This window comes from Pan paniscus, chromosome 6, assembly GCF_029289425.2.
Source record: "Pan paniscus chromosome 6, NHGRI_mPanPan1-v2.0_pri, whole genome shotgun sequence".
NCBI lineage: Eukaryota > Metazoa > Chordata > Mammalia > Primates > Hominidae > Pan > Pan paniscus.
Window position 1 is genome coordinate 101,568,425 of NC_073255.2, and position 18,365 is coordinate 101,586,789.

Here is an 18,365-nt window from a genome sequence, read left to right on the forward strand (position 1 = left end):
ATTTCTTAATTTTCTATTGAAGTTTTTCCTCTACTAAGGTTATTTTTATTACAATCATTGAATTTTTCATATTTCTATGATTTCTAATTATCCTTTATCAAATTTACCTAGCTATATCTATCATCTATATAAATAAATATACATTGAAAACAATTGATAAACAGAGGACACATACATCAGCTGATTGTGTTTTATAACTGTTCCCCCTCCTTTTTTGCTTTAAGGATTTTAACCTCATTTATTTTGAAGTCATTTTTTAAATGATCTACTTGGGAGGTTTTTAACTGTGTTTAATGGATTTATATTTCCTCTTTTGCTTTGGATTTCTTTTTCCTTAGCTAGTCTTATTTGAGAGTAGTCCTTTTCTTTTGCTTGACCCTTCCTTGTGCATTGCATGGGTTCAAAAATCAGGGAAATGCATACCTCCATCCCAGTTCTTATTTTATAAGGTGGAGAATTATGATTCAAGAGAAAATTGTAGCTCCTGTCTTCCAACAAAATGCAGCAGCCAGGTATTCATTTGCTTTCTTCCTCCTAATTTCACCACGAACAAGGAGAACATACAACTGTGAATAACCATCTAGATACAACCATGAACAAGCAGGGCGAGCTTTTACATAATCAAGGAGCACAGCTGATTCTCTTGCTTCCTGTGCAGGGCCTGATTCTGGATCCTGATGATCTGTCAGGTTTCAGTGTCTTTTGGATAGGATTTGGGACCCCAGGCTCTGCTACTACTCCCGATATTCATACTTTAGTGAATACCAGCATCTGCTGGGCTCAGAGATGTGCGTTTCCATCTTATGTCTATGTGGCAGATAGTCTTACATTCATCTCTATTTCTCTTACTGCATCTGTGATTGTTTGATGAAAAAAAATTATAGCTATTATTTTAATATTTTTGTCACGAAGTGAGGAGACTCCCTGTGTTCTTTTTCATCCATTTGCCGTAAGTACTCTTCACTGAACCATTACTAAAAATAACTATTTCAGTCATGTGGTATATAGATGGTTGCTTTTCTTTCCCTTTTTCTTCCTAAATCCTAAAAGCACAAAGGCGGGCCTTTCTCCATTCCAAATTGTTGTAGAAGTGGAGTGCATTTGGACTGTTGACTAACACCAAAAGCATCAAATGTATTGGAATGAATATATTATCATCTTTTAGATTGTCTCCATTAGTCACATGCACAGATCTTTTTGCCATGATCTAATAAAGATCTATCCTGTTGATCTAGTTACACAAGGAAAGTTAGCACAGTAAAATAATATAGTGAAACATCCATCACTCTTTCTTTTAATTCAAATTTTGTCACAATATTTCAAAGACTGCAAACTGACTTTCAACAGTAAACTTATGACATCATTTAATTTACTTTTATGCTTATTTTTCTTTCACAATTGATGAACTATTAAGCCATGTACAAGAGAGTATGTATTTTCTGAAGCACTTGAAAAAATCAGGTATAAATTTTGCGGTTTGAACATTAAGGATTTTATTTTAGAATAATTTCTTCTAAAGAAAAAGGAAGTTAGAACATGGGTTCTGGAGCCAGGATACCTGAATTTGAATCTACTCTCTGCTACTTACTCATCACATGGCCTTAGGTAAGTTACTTACCTTTGCTGTTGCTCAGTTTCCTAGCCAATATAATAGGATTATTATATTACCTGCTTCAGGAGATCATTGTGAGATTCAAATAATTAAAATATGTACAGTGCTTAGAAGAGTGTCCGATATAGAGTAAGCATGTAGTCTTAGCAGTTACAGAAACTTAAGAGTCAGCAGTCTGTTTGACAAACGTAGTGGAAATAACAGTAAAGATATCCTGTATTTTTATTTAGCCATGGCAGTTTTATTTTTTTTTTATTTTTAGAGACAGGGTCTTGATCTGTCATCCAGGTAAAAAGGCAGTGGTGTAATCATAGCTCACTGCAGCCTCTGACTCCTGGGCTCAAGATGTTCTCCCACATCAGTCTCCCAAGTAGCTGGGACTACAGGTGTGAGATATCACGCCTGGCTAATTTTTGTTTTTTATTTTTTGTAGAAACGGGGCCTCACTCTATTGCAGGCTGGTCTCAAACTCCTGGACTCAAATGGTCCTCCCCAAACCTGGAACTCCTAAAGTGGGTTAGGATTACAGGAATGAGCCTCCTCACCTGCTCACATGATAGTATTAATAACTGTGGTCTGTTTTCCAAGACTGTATAAGCTTTCAATTGAAATGGTGTGGTATATCATAAGTAATAAATAAATTTTCCCCAATATTTGCCCCTCTCTGCTTCTAAAGAACCTTTGATCCCTTAAGATTTCTTTCACTTTTTTTTTTAAGTGTCCCCCTGGGGCATTTCAAATTACACATTTAAAGTTGGCTTTCATCAGCTGTGCCACTGCTGTCCACTCACTCTGGATGAGGGGCTAATGCTTTTGCTTGCTGTTCTCACTGTAGAGCCAGCCTTCCATTGCTTTCTATGCAGTTGCCCTAAGTGCCAACGTTTGCTACTGCTTCAGAGTGGGTGCTAATGAAGATACCAAGGCTACCCACCACAGGCTCAGGAAATAAGCTGTAGTGTGTGCCCTAATAATGCTGTGCTGTGAGATCCTGATGTCAAAGCCACACTGCATTATTCATCATTCAGGAAGCTACAACTCCTACTGCAGTTGTCTTAAGATTCTCAGTCTCTCACACTAATTTTTGTTTGAAAATAGTTCTTGAACCTTTTATTTATAGCTTCCGTATCCTTACAACACCTATGCAAATCTATGGGAAGCTTGGACTAGGATACAAACCTAGTGTGAATTTTACTGTGGCAGGTCGGGCGCGGCAGCTCACGCCTGTAATACCAGCACTTTGGGGGGCCGAGGTGGTCGGATCACCTGAGGCCAGGAGTTCGGGACCAACCTGGCCAGCATGGTGAAACCCCATCTCTACTAAAAATACAAAAAGTAGCCTAGCGTAGTGGCGAGTGCCTATAATCCCATCTACTCGTGAGGCTGAGGCAGGAGAATCTCTTGAACCCGGGAGGCGGAGGTTGCAGTGAGCCGAGATCACAGCATTGCACTCCAGCCAAGGCAACAAGAGAGAAACTCCGTCTTAAAAAAAAAAAAAAAGATTTTTTATTATGCCATATTCTGAATGTTCAATGTTTCCTGGGATATTATTTTTCACAAATGAAGTTTTCCCAACACCAAAGTTCTCTGTCTTTGGTAAAAAAAAAAAAAAAAAAAAAAAATTAATGAATTGGGTCAGCTTGCATAGGTAGGCTCAAGCTGAGACCCAGCTAATAGGAAATGAGAACAAGATTTCCTTATTAGATCCCGTTGCTTGTGAAATATCCCAAGCTACACAGGAGAGTTTATAGCTCTGGATAGAGACGTTCTTATTACCTTGGAGTACTTTGAAATTTATTGCAGTAATGATTGCCTGACATTTTGCAAAAGGTAGATCTTGATTAAATTGTTCTAAATTATATGTGCATTTTAATAAATGTTTTCACTATCATTAATTTTAATTAAATTTATCTTATTTCTAGGGCAAGAAAATAGTTAATTTCCTACTGGAATAAGTTTTAAAATTGGTAATTACTGATTGTTAAATGAAATACTAAACTTTTGCTAAATATCTTATAACTTACAAATTTTGATGTGGAACTGGGAAATGGGTATTTAAGAAAGAAATAATATACAGATTAGATTACCCAGTATATTGAGTTAATACTAGTCTTTAACTTTTCATATCAGGGTTTTAAACATTCTATTTTTCAGCCTCTTGGTTTATGACCTTACAGAAACTTTCAATGAAATTAGAGCCTTGTAATTCTACACAGGGTGCACTTTTTCACTGCATAATAAATATAAAATTGTACCTGTACCTTGGGTCCTATTGCAGTTCACTGGGAGTAGTAATTGAACAAAAACTTTAACTGCTTAAAATATTGAACTGTTTAAATTATTTTTTGTTCGTGTAATAAAACTAATCATGAAACTAAGCCAGTGAAACCACATACTAAGTGTTACAAATAATATTGTTTAATGCTTATATAAAGCTAAGCATTTGTTACCATGAAAAGCCTATTTGTTGAACAGCCAATAAAGTTCAAAGAATTTTATTTTTGCAACCCAACACTTTCTATATGGAGAAAGGTGTTTACTGCAAATTGTGTTCTCTTTTGCCAGTTAGCACTTGCCACTGATTCAGAGTTGGAAGACCCCTGCCAAGCAAAGTAATGGCTGATAATTTCTTTCCTGCTGATGAAATGGAAAAAGTTATATAAGTTTTGTATTGTGTTTTTATTGAAAATGATCCAATGTGGCATTTTAAGTAATAACATAATATAGAATAAATATTAGGTTAAAAATATGTTTTTATCATTTTTTAATTAACTTCAAAAAATACTGCTACACTAAAAGGTTAGTAGACATATTAGGGGCATGTCTTTTTTTTTTTTTTTTTTTAGAACAAAAGTTCTTAGGAATAGATTTTCTATGCTGATATCATTACAAATGTCACATAAGCATGTTGAAGTGTACCTAATTTCCGTATGAATGTAAAGTGATTGGTATTCCAATGAAAGTTTGTAATGTGGATTCTCTTTTACCTGGGTCTTTTTAAAATTTTATAATTGATCTCTGACAACATAATTTTGTTTCATTTAGGTTGAGGCTTCTCTGTGGGTCCTGAGTTCTTCATCATGACCATAACATAGTAGGCAATATGTATATGTCTATAGTAGCAAGTAGTAATGTTTTATAATAATGAATCATAAATCATAGTGATGTAAAAGCAGGTTTTAATGTTTATAACCACATTTTATATACCATTTTAAAATGTGGTATAATTTAATGTTTATTAGTGAGTTATATAACTGGGTTCCACTGTTTTACAGACACCTTGCATTGAGTTTCAATTTTCATTTCATTTTTTTTTAATAGAGACGAGGTCTGGCTATGTTGCCTAGGTTGATCTCGAACTCCTGGGCACAAGTGATCTTCCCGTCTCGGCCTCCCAAAATGCTGTGATTACAGGCATGAGCTACTGTGCCTGGCCTCAATTTCCATTTCTTATTTAAGATATGGTTGAACTTCAACTGAAAGTCTGGCATCTAGGTGACTCTTTCTTTCAAAAATGAGATATACAAATCTAACCGATGGCAGTGACAATTTTCAAAATTTTTTGAAATTGTATTAGTCCAAAGTAATCCTTTTTTTTTTTTTTTTTTTTTGACAGGGCCTCACAGTTGTTGCCCAGGCTGAAGTGCAATGGCGTGATCTCGGCTCACTGCAACCTCCCCTTTGAGGTTCAAGCGATTCTCTTGCCTCAGCCTCCCAAGTAGCTGGGATTACAGGCATGTACTACCAAGCCTGGCTAAATTTTTGTATTTAGTAGAGATGGGGTTTCACCATGTTAGTCAGGCTGGTCTCAAACTCCTGACCTCAGGAGATCCACCCACTTCAGCCTCCCAAAGTACTGGGATTACAGGCATGCACCACTGCGCCAGGCCCCAAAGTAATAACTTTTAAAATATAGAAATTATTTTGAAATTAAATGCATATTATTTCAAAAGAACAAAAGTTTGCCAATTATACTGGTATGTTTCAGTGAAACATACTATGATAAACATAACTTCTCAACAACATGTCAAGTATTGCATAGTCCATGTATTAAATATTTAATCTCACATTATAAAAAAAGAAACTTTTATTCAGTGGTTACTCTATCAACAGAATATTAGCCCATTTGCTTTATTTTATAGCTTCATTAATTATTTTTCTCTGATTTGGACTTTCAGGTATATATTACTGTCTGTCTTCTAAAAGTTTTAGTGATAATATAGAATTATTAATATAACCAAAGAGGGCTTCTCATAAAAGAAACTAAAAGTAAGTTGGTAGAGTTCCAAATGTAATTTCAGTTTTTTTCTTTTGTTTGTTTGCTTGTTTTCAGATTGTCATTGCAGCAACAGCAGACATTATATAAAAAATTGATCTGTCATATTTTGGGATTAGCTTAGGGCAAGAAGTATATGTTGAAACTTTTTCACACTGAAGTGTGGAATGTGTATGAGCATATCCATACAAATTGAAGCCTATCCATGTATTTAATATTTGGCTTCTTTTTTTTGGTGATATGTATAATATATTTGTATTTCCATTTTCAGAACTATCACAGAAAAATGGATATTTTCTGGTTTCATCTTTCTAACATATGAGTCAATTAATTTGTTCAAAAAATATGTATTACTGTGTACCAGTCACCATGCTAAGCACTAAGAACATAAAAATAAACCATAAGATACTTCATTAGAAATGACAGATATTAAAAAGATAATCACAAAAAGCCTACATGGTCATTTATAATAAAAATGTGCAAAAAGTAGAGGTATCTAAGTGGGAGAAAATAAGCACAAGTCAAGACATGATAAACAGCAAGGTGACTAAAAGCAGTTTGGTATCATATATCAGAGGTAAGAAAAATGTTAAACCACTTTATTGGGATGTAATTTACATACCGTATAATTCATTCATTTAAAATATACAATTCAATGGTTTAATGTTTTTTAGCAAATATGCAGAGCTGTACAAACATCACTTCAATATAATTTTAGAACATCATGAGATATATTTTTAATAGACATTCCAACACATATTATAAATACTTAATATTTTACTTGTCAGTTTAGAAGAAATATTTGAATCATATATGGTATTAACCTTCTTAAAGCACTATTATGAATTACTTGGCATATTTCACAATTACAAATGACACGTAACTTGAAATTTACTCTTCTGAACTAATGCTGGCTAGATAGGTTGACGTAAAATAAATAGTTTTTCCAGTATTAGTAACATTCAAGGTCACACCTGATGAAATTGGAATAAAATGAGGTAATAAGAAAAATTAAAAATGTATTTTTATAGGCCTACATTTTGTGTATTTATTTTTAGAAGAGATGAATGATTTACTATGGAATATGCAAAATTATATCAAATTCACTTCAAAATTAAGAGCACATATTAATGATCAAGACTTGTTTATTGATTAATTAGAATATTTTATCACAACATATTCATTTAGAATTTTCTTTTGTAGGATATTCTGGTTTAATTTAGATGTTTACATGTTTCTTAAATAACTGTAACTTTAAATTTCACTGATTTGAAGCTCATGTAATACACACAGGCGCACACATACACACTTCAATTAATTTATTTTAGCTCACCAGTACCCGCTTGGTCTTATGTAAAAGATAAGTGACATAAGCCGTCTGTAGACAGGCTTTACTTCTACAGACCCATACGAATTTGGAAAATACATTTAAATTACGTCAAGCCCAACACATTGACGGGTAAAGTGCAGGATACAAGTTTGGAGGAAGACAGAAACTGAACTGTGTTTCAGTTAAAATAGGCACATTGATATACTTCTAAAAAATGTGAATTTAAATATACATTTTTGAGATTTGAATAGTCTTTTAGTATATCATTCTCATATAATGATGTATCACACATCACAAATAAAATTTTGTTAAATAAGAAAATTAAAATATAGCTATATCTTTTGTATTAATATCAAGTGATTCATCTAATGATTTATGAAATGCTACTACTGGACTGTCAAAACGAGTTTTTTAAGCCTTCTGTTGTCTATCAGCTGACTTGTCAGGAGAACATATTAACTTAGAAACATGTATAATACAAATCAAATATGTGTGCAGTTTACTAAAAATTTACGTATTAGAAATATGAAAGAAAAATCTTTGTGTAATCGTGAAACTACAATTTAGAAATGTATCATTATTAGTATTATTATCACTAAAATTTTAAAAGAGCTACAATAAATTTCTGAAATTTTATTTCCTATGAAATATATCAAGCAATTTATTTAAATAACCCTTCTATTAAAATTTCAGATGGTTTACAGTGGCCCAAAGCAATGGAAAATATTAGAATTTGAATCTTACAAAGAATCCTAGAACTTATGTATTGATACTTGAATTCCATTCACACCTCTTTGACAATTATTCATTCCACCTCTGCTTGAGTACCTTTAGTTATGGGAAAGCGGTGATTCTTGATCTGGTGTAATGTTCTTATTTGAGTAGAAACATGCTCTAGTTTATACGTGATGCTTTCAAATTATGATGCCCACAACTAAATAAATTACTTCACATCACCTCCTTTATTATGAATTGTCATTCATATTCACCAACATCGCCGCAACTTTTTTTACTGAATGTATCACTGGAAAATAAAAACATCTTCTTTTACTCTTAATTCTGAAACAGTTGTGAATATTTCAATTTGTGTTTTCCAAGATGCAATATGCCTACCAATGGCATTATAAAATGTGATTTTAGATGATATATAGAGTAACTATTTTCTGTTAATAATTATGTTTTAGTGGTCATGTATATTAGAAAGCAACAGCACATTCTATTTATGATTTAATAAATATTATCATTTAGAACAATATTAAAGTTAGATTTAATTTTAATAAATTAGTGCAGTTGATTCTCATGTATGATGACATGAATAAGAGAAATTTGGCATAATGGGTCTTTGCTTCTAATTGTAGTCCACTTGTGAGAAAGAAATGACTATGTTTGCATGTTATCTTTCACTTCAAAGCAGTGAAAGATTGGAATAGAAGAATGTTAATTTTCTGAAGAAGTATATTGTTTTAGGTTTATTGAACTTTGTACACAGATCCCTTTCCAATGAGTTTTCTTGCCTCAGAAACTCAGGACATGGAATGAAAGCAAATGCTTTAGTGCAGAATAAATCCGGACTAATAAGGAACTCTCTCCTCATAGCCAAACCGCAGTAGAATCTCCATAAAACACAATATAGCAGTAAGTCTGACAGCACAAGGCATTTAGTGGAAAACTTTTAGAGGATGGTGGAAAGCATTGAAGAAAAGCAACACACTCTTCAAAATTTGTTAATTTAATGATTCTTGAGAAAATAATGTATTTTTCTTGCTTTTGTATTATATTGCTTTTTACTGGCAGCAAAAAGAGGGCTTTCAACCTAGGGATGATTCTTCAATGAGTATTTCTCCTTCATTTGCAACCATGGTGTCTTTGAATGAATTATTCTGTTTCTCCAGAAAATTGTCTCAAGTCATCAACTCATATTAACTGTCAGGACTTCCTTGCCTTCTCCTTGCAAGTAAGTTGAAATTAAAAGCTGTCAAACTAGGAATTAGGTATTTGGTAAAATACAGGTTTTATATAAAACATGCAGTTCTACTGGCATACATGTCTGAGAAACAAGGCCAAACCAAAAAAGCTGTCTAGCTCAGACAATACAAATTGCCAAGCTGCACAATCATGATCCAAATAAATGGTGAAGTCACTAATTTGTGGCATTTGTTACACAGTAAAAGCTAACTGTTACAAGACTTAAACTAACCTGGTTGATTTCAGACCCTGAAAGTAAAATGAACATGATAGTGCGTCAATGAAGCAAGTAAAATCCTTACAATATCCTAAGTTGTATAAATAACAAGAAAATGAGAGGAAAAGCATTAGAACAAAAAAATGTGTGACACAGCAACTGGATTTTTAGTCTGCATTTTATTGGAGTTAGAAATAGATTTACTATGTATGAAACTAAAGAAAGTTGACAGTAAAGCTGTATAGAAATACAACAAAGTCTTCTTTTTACATTGCACCTAATGTAGGAAAACAGAACTCTGAATTAAAAAAAAAACAGAGGTCATTTTAGGAAGATTGAAACATCTTAAAGCAATAATCTAATGGAGAAATAACATTGCAGAGTAAGTTAATGGAAATTATAATGAGGGCACAGACACAATTTTCTCAGGGAAAAATTTTGACAGATTAATGAATAACTTGTTTTAGAAAGAAAAAATTAAACCATATTCTTGCTTTCTGATATTAAGTAGTACTGTTATTCTAATAACATGTCACAAAAAATAGAGATATAGTAACCCTTAAACCATAGCAATGATTGATGGTCATAAAATTAGGAAAACAAACAGTAACTTTTACACTGTTAGAAAATAAGTTATGTCAACATCTACCTCCAATATAGTTTTATGATTAGGGTGGCATCTAATTTATATGAGGTTGTATGTCAATTCTACTAAGTGGTCCAAAAAAAAAAAACAGTCTTATTATTTTATGTTCATTTGCAATGTGCAAGCTAATTTTATTATATACTATTCTTTCTATTGCTGTGTAACAAACTACCTCAAACATTGGCTTAAAAAATAACCACTTATTTTGCTTGTAAATTTGGGTTTTGGCTGGACTCAAGTAGGCAATTCTTGTTCAGCATCTCTCATTAGATTGCAGTCAAACAGTGGCTGGGGTCATCTCTAAAGTTATTTTTATGGATACATTGTAAGTGTTCATATTTATTGTGTGTAAGTCAATGTTTTGATGCATATATATGTCATATAATGATCCAATTAGTGTATTTAGCTTATGCATCACCTCATGCATTTATCACTTCTTTGTGGTGAGAACATTCAAAAGACTCTCTTCTAGCTACTTTGTAATATACAAGAACTTACCCTTAACCATCATCACTGTAACTGTGCAATAACATACCAGAACATCCTCTCCTCCCTTCTTTTCTCCCCAGTCTCTGGTATCCAGTGCTCTGTTTTCTGCTTCTGTGATATCATATCTCTCTCTCTCTGTCTCTTTTAAACTTCACATATGAGTAAGATTACAAGGTATTTGTCTTTCTAAGTCTGGCTTGTTTAACTTACCATGATGTCCTCCAGGTCCATCCATGTTGTCACAAATGGCAAGATCGTATTCTTGTTTATGGCTGAATGTTATTCCATTGTGATTCTTCATTCAATATCTGGTGCCTGAGCTGGGAAGACTGAAAGAGCTGGAGCTCTGTGGGCATATCTCTCTCTGCCTTGATTTGGTCTGCATGGTATCTCTACACAGCTGCTTAAGACTCCCAAAGCAAGTGTTCCAAAAGAGGCAGCAGAGATTATGTGACCTTTTCTAGCCTATCATCACCATGTGACTTATGTTGCATTCTGCTTGTCAAGGCAATTACAAAGCCCCATGAGGTTTCAGTGGGAAGAAACACAAGCTCCACTTCTTGATGGGACAGCTATCAAAGAATTTGAGGAAATGTTTTAATACCACTATATATACATATATATACTGTATGTACATATAGTGGTATTCTATATATATATAAAAAATATAGTGGTATATGTATATATAGTGGCATATATATATATGTGTGTTATACTATACCATACATGTATATATAGTGAGATATATATACATATAAGTAGTGATATATATACACATATATAGTGCTATGTATACACACACACACATATATATTTGTGTTTATGTATTGTATTTACATACCTTTTCTTTTGGCCTACACCTAGCTCCAATGAACACATCACAGACATATTCTAGGAACAATCCACCTATCTTTACAGATCAAGGGCCAATGGGTTCATTTAAACCTACTGCTTTAATTGTGGACAATATATTTTCATATTTTTCTTCTGGGACTATTTAAAAGAATTAGCATATCTTCATAGAATTTCTTCTTGGTTATGCATGTCTAGCTTTTCAGTAAAATTTGTAAAAATAATTTATGTTTTACTTTCCAGATGTTATGTGAAATCTGAGGAAGAGTACTTTGAAAAATATTAAATTGGGTTATTCTCCCTTATAAATGAGGTAAGGACTAAAAGAGATAAGAGAAAAATTAACATACTCTGTCCTATTATTTTCCTATATCTCTATAGGGATATAATATGTTTCATTCACAGAGCAAAATTTTTACCTTTATGTTGAATAAAGTGAATAAAAACCTTGTCGTGTGAAAATGAAAATGCAGCTACTTCCTTAGGTAAATGATTATAATGATTAATTAAATCAGTGATTTCAAAGGTTTTTTGAAGTATTGCTTTGATGTATTGCATTTCTAACATCTTTTAATGGTTTTTCTTGCTTTACATAAAATTAAATAAACAATTTGTGATTCAACTAATAATGAATTGATAAATAGAATAAAAGTTTATCTGAATATGAAGTTCCTTTCAATTTCATTGTAAGCTTATATTTGGGTCAGACTCTAGGAGACTATTTTGGAGAAATAATGAATTTTTCTTCTGTTTTGTTGCACTCATGTAGTTGTTAACAAAACCAAAATTTTGAAAACTCTAAGCAAATTTTTTATAAAGTCAGCACTGTTTTTAGTTAACTGACAAAAAATAATTCTCCCAGCCTTCCTTAATACAAGAACTGCCTTTGTATTAAATAGCTAGAGGCAGCGGGAAAAAAAGAGAAAGGAGTGGGGGAAATTTTACACTTTCCCCATCCAGCCTATAACTATATAAGCAGTTAATTATCAATATGTGAGTAATAAATGTTTAATGAGAAGAAAAAACACTGCAAATCTAAATAATTTAGCTGAGAAAATAACTTCGTATAAATGAAGTATTTTAGGGCTCTTAGGAATAGATGGATGGATAGATATAAATAGTAGATAGAAGCCAATATTGTTTTGTGAACAAAAACAAAAAGAGAGTTTTGATTTTCTAAATCCTTAACCAAAGGTCTGATATATGTGTAGCACCACACATGAGGGAAGCAGGGACCCTCATACAGTGATCTCAGCCTTAGGCATTTAGGCTCCCCCAGTCTAGGCCTATATTCACTCACCAATGCTTTCTTCTTTTTTCTGCATTAGAACCTTCATTCTGTGTTCTAGATCTGTCTGGAACATGCCTCTGAATCCTAAGACAGGCCAGTCCCACAAGTAGCAGCCTATATTTCCCACCTGGCACTTATCATATTTTGTACTTGTTTGTTTGTGTGATTGGTTGATTAATGTAAGATTATAAACTTCAGGAGTGAAAAAAAAAGTTTGTTTTGCTTATTTTCCATAAGCTTATTTCCTAGCACTGTGTCTAGAATACAGTAGTAAGTCAATAAATATTGTTTGAATTAAAGGATGGCCATTTCTCAGATAGTCTTAACCTTAGAGCAAAGGCAGGGAGTGTCTTCATGATGCCGTAAATAAACACGGTTATATCATTAGTAGAATGCAAAAATCGCATAAGTAAAAGGGAAAGAGGGAGAAAAGAAGAAAAGGGAGGAAGGAAAGAAGGAAGGAAGGAAAGAAGGAAGAAAGAAAGGAAGATAAGAAAGGGAGAAAGGGAGGGAAGGAGAGAGGGAAAGGGGAGACTAAGCAAGTCCTCTCTTTTCCTCTTCCTCTCCCAGTCCAAAAATGCTTTTTTTATCTTCATAACTGGAGGTAGTTTTGCGACTTGGAGCAAGGCATCTGTTAGGCTGCCACCTTCCCATAGAGACTGGGAGATAGGGGCCCTCTCTTCCTAAGACTACATTTCAAAGACATGGCTTATAGCTCCTTGAGAAAGACTATCCTGTGTTGTAAAACTGGGAAGAGGCTTTAAAAAGATTTACATGTCAAAGTGAAAGGGAAAGCATTTACAATGACAGGTTTTCTAAAGTAAAGGCTCTAAAAAAAGGAGGTTGGAGCCTAGTGCCACAAAGAATCCTGCCTAAAACTTAGTTAAGGGGAGAGGAATATTAAGTCTGTCCTGGTCACCTGCAAAGAGCAATCTTTTCACACTGGATGAGCTATTCTAGGCCTAAAAAGTATTTCCCTGCTTTAAGTCCCTACCCCACAGGATCTCTGCTCATGGTTAAAGAAAAGAAGTTGGGGCCGGGTGCAGTGGCTCACCTCTGTAATCCCAGCAATTTGGGAGGCTGAGGTGGGCGGATCACGAGGTCAGGAGATCGAGATCATCCTGGCTAACACGGTGAAACCCTGTCTCTACTAAAAATACAAAAAAATTAGCCGGCCGTGGTGGCGGGCGCCTGCAGTCCCAGCTACTCAGGAGGCTGAGGCAGAAGAATGGCGTGAACCCAGGAGGCGGAGCTTGCACTGAGCCGAGATTGCGCCACTGCACTCCAGCCTGGGGCACAGAGCGAGACTCCGTCTCAAAAAAAAAAAAGAAAGAAAGAAAAAAAGAAAAGAAGTTGAAGGAGATGAACTGATCTCTGGGAATAGAGTCTGCCGCCATCCTTCCTGCATCGACCAGGGGTGCTCTTCTCAGGGGTAAGAGTTTCATTTTCTCCCAGTGATATATTCAACCCTAATTAAATCAATTTTCCTAACTTGCCCCTGAACCCCTGGACACTTATACCCTAGGGTTATTTTTTTTCTGGTAGAAAAGTCCTCAGGACTCCATTAGATTCCTGCACATTCTCTGGAGCTGCTGGATCTCAGAACCACCCTGCTGAAAAGTGTTCCTTTCTATTGCTCATCTAGATACCTCATCGAACCAGAGACCCTAGACCTGACCTATGAGCCCTTCAACTGCCTCCCTCATATCTGGAAGTTCCCAAGCCAGGTTTCTCTGAGCGTGGTTTCAGCCAACCGTTTTCTGCCATCAGCCTCTGCAAGATGTGGCTGGACGTCAGCGTCCTCAGGCTAGGGGAAGACCTCTTGCCTTTGCAGCATTGTTAGGGCCTCCTTTATTCCTGAACCCTGCAGAGAACTGATCTTCCTACTGTTTGAGTAACCACTGTTTTGTGGTATTTGTGTGGTTTTGGCAGCCTAGGGCTCGAAACTCTGTGTGCAAACAGCAGCTGGCAGCAGTCAGAGGGCCTGTTTGTTTCTCTCAGCTCTACCTTTTCTGAAGAAGCCAAGAGAAGCAATTAGGCCATACTTGAAAGTGAAGCCCTACAAAGAGTCTGCTCTCATAACTTGTCTTTACTCTGCCTTGAACCTCCCAAGAGAATATTACTGCTCCAGCCTCCTTGCCAGGCGCTGCTGGTGGAAATAGAAAACTAAAACTCAACCATTCTGTGTCCAGCAATATCTTGCCCTTACTGTGTCTTTGCAGAGGGCTTCCCTTTTGTTACACCCTGATTCTTGTAAATAGCATATATGGCTAGGTGTCAAGAGAGTTTCATTTGTTTCTTTATCTTGCTCATAATCTACAGAAGGAGGTAGGTTTGCAGTACATTGCTTCTTTCAATTTTGAGCTAAATTCAGTATTTCTTACTCTACGGGTAATGCAAAGTAGTAATCTACATGCCAGTACTACCCCTTACCTAACCTTCCTCCAAACTCCATCCAGGTTGGTCAGCTTTTTTTTTTTTTCCTTTTTTAAACAAGAGGAAATTCTGGAGAAAGTCATCCTTGTTGGTAAAGCAAAAAGATAATGTTTTTAATAGAAATGGGTGAAGCAAAGAATGTTTATTCATGCACAGATATGGCCTGATAAAATTTCTTTATAATATTCCTGCTCATGTCAAAGAGATCCAGTATCAAAAAAGGTAAAAGGACTACAACATTCAATTAATAAAATTCAGGCGGGCAAAGACAAGAGGTGGGGACCTTTAAGGAAAAGCACTAACAAGCTGCATGTGGTGACTCACACCTGTAATCCTAGCAGTTTGGGAGATTGAGGAGGAAGGATTGCTTGATACTAGGAGTTTGAGACCAGTCTGGGCAGCATAGCAAGATCCCTGTTTCTAAAAAATATAAAAAAAATTAGCTGGGCCTTTTGGTGCATGAAGAAAGAAAGAAAGAAAGAGAGAGAGAAAGAGAGAAAGAAAGAAAGAAGGAAAGAAATAGAAAGGCAAAGCACTAACAAAAACCCAACTATATGAAGAAACATAGGCCATACTCTTGAAGGGATAATTAGTGTAGTTAATATTAATTCTCCCCATACTGATCTATAAATATGTGATGGAATTCTAATCAAAATCCTAATGGTATTTTTCACAGAAATTGACAGGTCATTCTTAAGTCCATATGCAGTATTAAAAGTCCAAAATTAGCTAATGCATTAGCGAAAGGAACAATGGTGGGAGAATACCATTCCAGATAACAAGGTTTAATATAGTGTTATAATAATTAAAACACTACAGATAAATAAAAGACAATACAGAACTCAGAAATACAAACATGAACATGAGGAAATTGAATATGGCAAAGGTGGTGTTCCAAATTAGAAGAAAAGCATAGATTGGTGTTAAAACAATTGGCTATTCACATGGAAAAAATTAGATAATTATCACATACATAAATTTCAGATAGATTGAAAAATGTGAAAGGTAAAATTATATATTAAAAGCAAAACTTTAGAACTTCCAGAAAAAGTATAGAAACATTCTTACTGTAAGATAGGGAAGAATTTCTTTTTTAAAAAATTATTATTTTATTTATTTAATTTTACTTTTTTAAATTTTACTTTAAGTTCTGGAATACATGTGCAGAATGTGAGGGTTTGATACATAGGTATACATGTGCCACGGTGGTTTGCTGCACCTATCAACCCGTCATCTAGGTTGTAATCCCCCGTTTGCATTAAGTATTTTTCCTAATGCTCTCAATATAGGGAAGAATTTCTTAACATTCCAAAACACAAAACATTAAAAAATATATTTTAAAAAGACCCTTCAGTTCTACTAGTAAACCTAATTTTTGACTTCTTGAACTGATGGTCATTACATGGGTACGTTCACCTTGATATAATTTATTTGCACTTAAGATTTGTTCATTTTTAAAATATATACTTTAGTTGAAAGTTACATTTAAAAATCCTTGTTGACAAAAAAATTAATTAAAAAATTCAAAGTAAAGTCACATTCCTCAAGAAGCTATATTCGACATATTCAATTAATAAAAGCTTCAAAATGACATCAAAGAACTGCAAAAAAATAAAAAATGTATATAAAAGTTGCTCCTGGAAATTATCGAATGGCCAATAAGCTTATAAAATGATATTTATTTTCAATAACAACTAGGATAATACAAAATATAAAGCAGTTTCACTTCACATTTAAAACATTTGGGTAAAAATTACAATTGTTTACCACCAATTGTTAGTGAGCATAAGGAAAAATAGACAGAAAACTGCTATTTCTAGTCAACAACCATTGTTGTGAACATTTAACAATGTAGAGTGAAGTCGCTACAGCTGCATAGGTGTGAGATCCAGCTGTCGGGGCAGTGTTCACATAGATTAAAATGTAAGTTGTGCCCCCTGGAGTTGTGTTTGTGGCAGTCCTGCATATATACCTCAAATCAAAAGATATCACAGTTATACTCTATATAATCATTTTAAAAAATCACATGAGCACAGACAAATTTCAAAAAAGTTAATAGAGCATTTTATTAGAAAAATTTAATGTATATCAGAGAACTGATAAAAAATTGACTAATACTTGTTCACAATGTGAGCTAGTATATAACAATGAAAAAGAATAAACAGAAGAATCTCAGCATATATCCATAGGGAGATCTCAAAAATAATTTTGAGTGAAAAAGCAAATTGTAAAATTTCTACAAAGTGTAAAATACAATATAATATATATTTATGAAAATATATATTTGCATAGACTATATAAACATAATAGAAAGATAAAGATACATTTAAGACAGTGATTTCTCTTTTAAAAAGGAAGGAAAGACATTGAGTGAGAAGAAGGCTTCAACTGAATGTAAGGCATTTGTTACTGAACAAATATTTGAATCAAACATGGCATGTGTTACATTGGAGGGGTGAGGACATGGGTATTTCATATTGTTCTTTGTACTTTTTTACTTTGGAGTATTTTATAATCAAATTACAAATGTATAAAGTTGGAAGTGCTCAATTATAATGTTTTTTACGGAAGGCCAAGCAAGATGAAGATGTGACATTGACCAGTAGCTTTGGACAAGAGCTTGATTTTCAAACTTTAGTGTCCATCAAAAACACCTGTAGGACATGCTAGAACACAGATTGCTGGGACCTGGAATTTTTATTAAATAAGCCTAAAAAGAGCTCTAGAATGTGCAGTTGAACAAGGTCCTCGATGATATTGCTGCTGATCTGTGAACCACACTAAGAGAACTACGGGTATAGGTTACAGGTGAACATTGATTAGAGCCTTTTCAGATGAGTTAGTTGAAGAGAAAATATATGGGTAATAATGAACACATTTTTATGGTAAAACTATCAAAAAATAATGTAATGAAGGTAGAAGGTAATGAAGATAGAAAACCATGTGCTCACTTCCTTAAATAGAATATATTTGGAATGTTAGAATCAGAATTCACTTAAGATATTAAAAAGTACAGATACTTAGAAATTATCCCAATTGCTTAATGTTTGATATGAAATATTACCAAACTGAATTGGATGAATTTTATTGGATCATAATTTGTCCAAAACGTCTTTTGAAATACAGCATAGCGTATATATGTGTGTATATACATATATATGCATAAATGTATATATGCATATATTTAGAAATTTATATTGGTTTTCAAAATTAAACTGGTATTTGCTATTTTGGAAACTAATACTAAATTGATA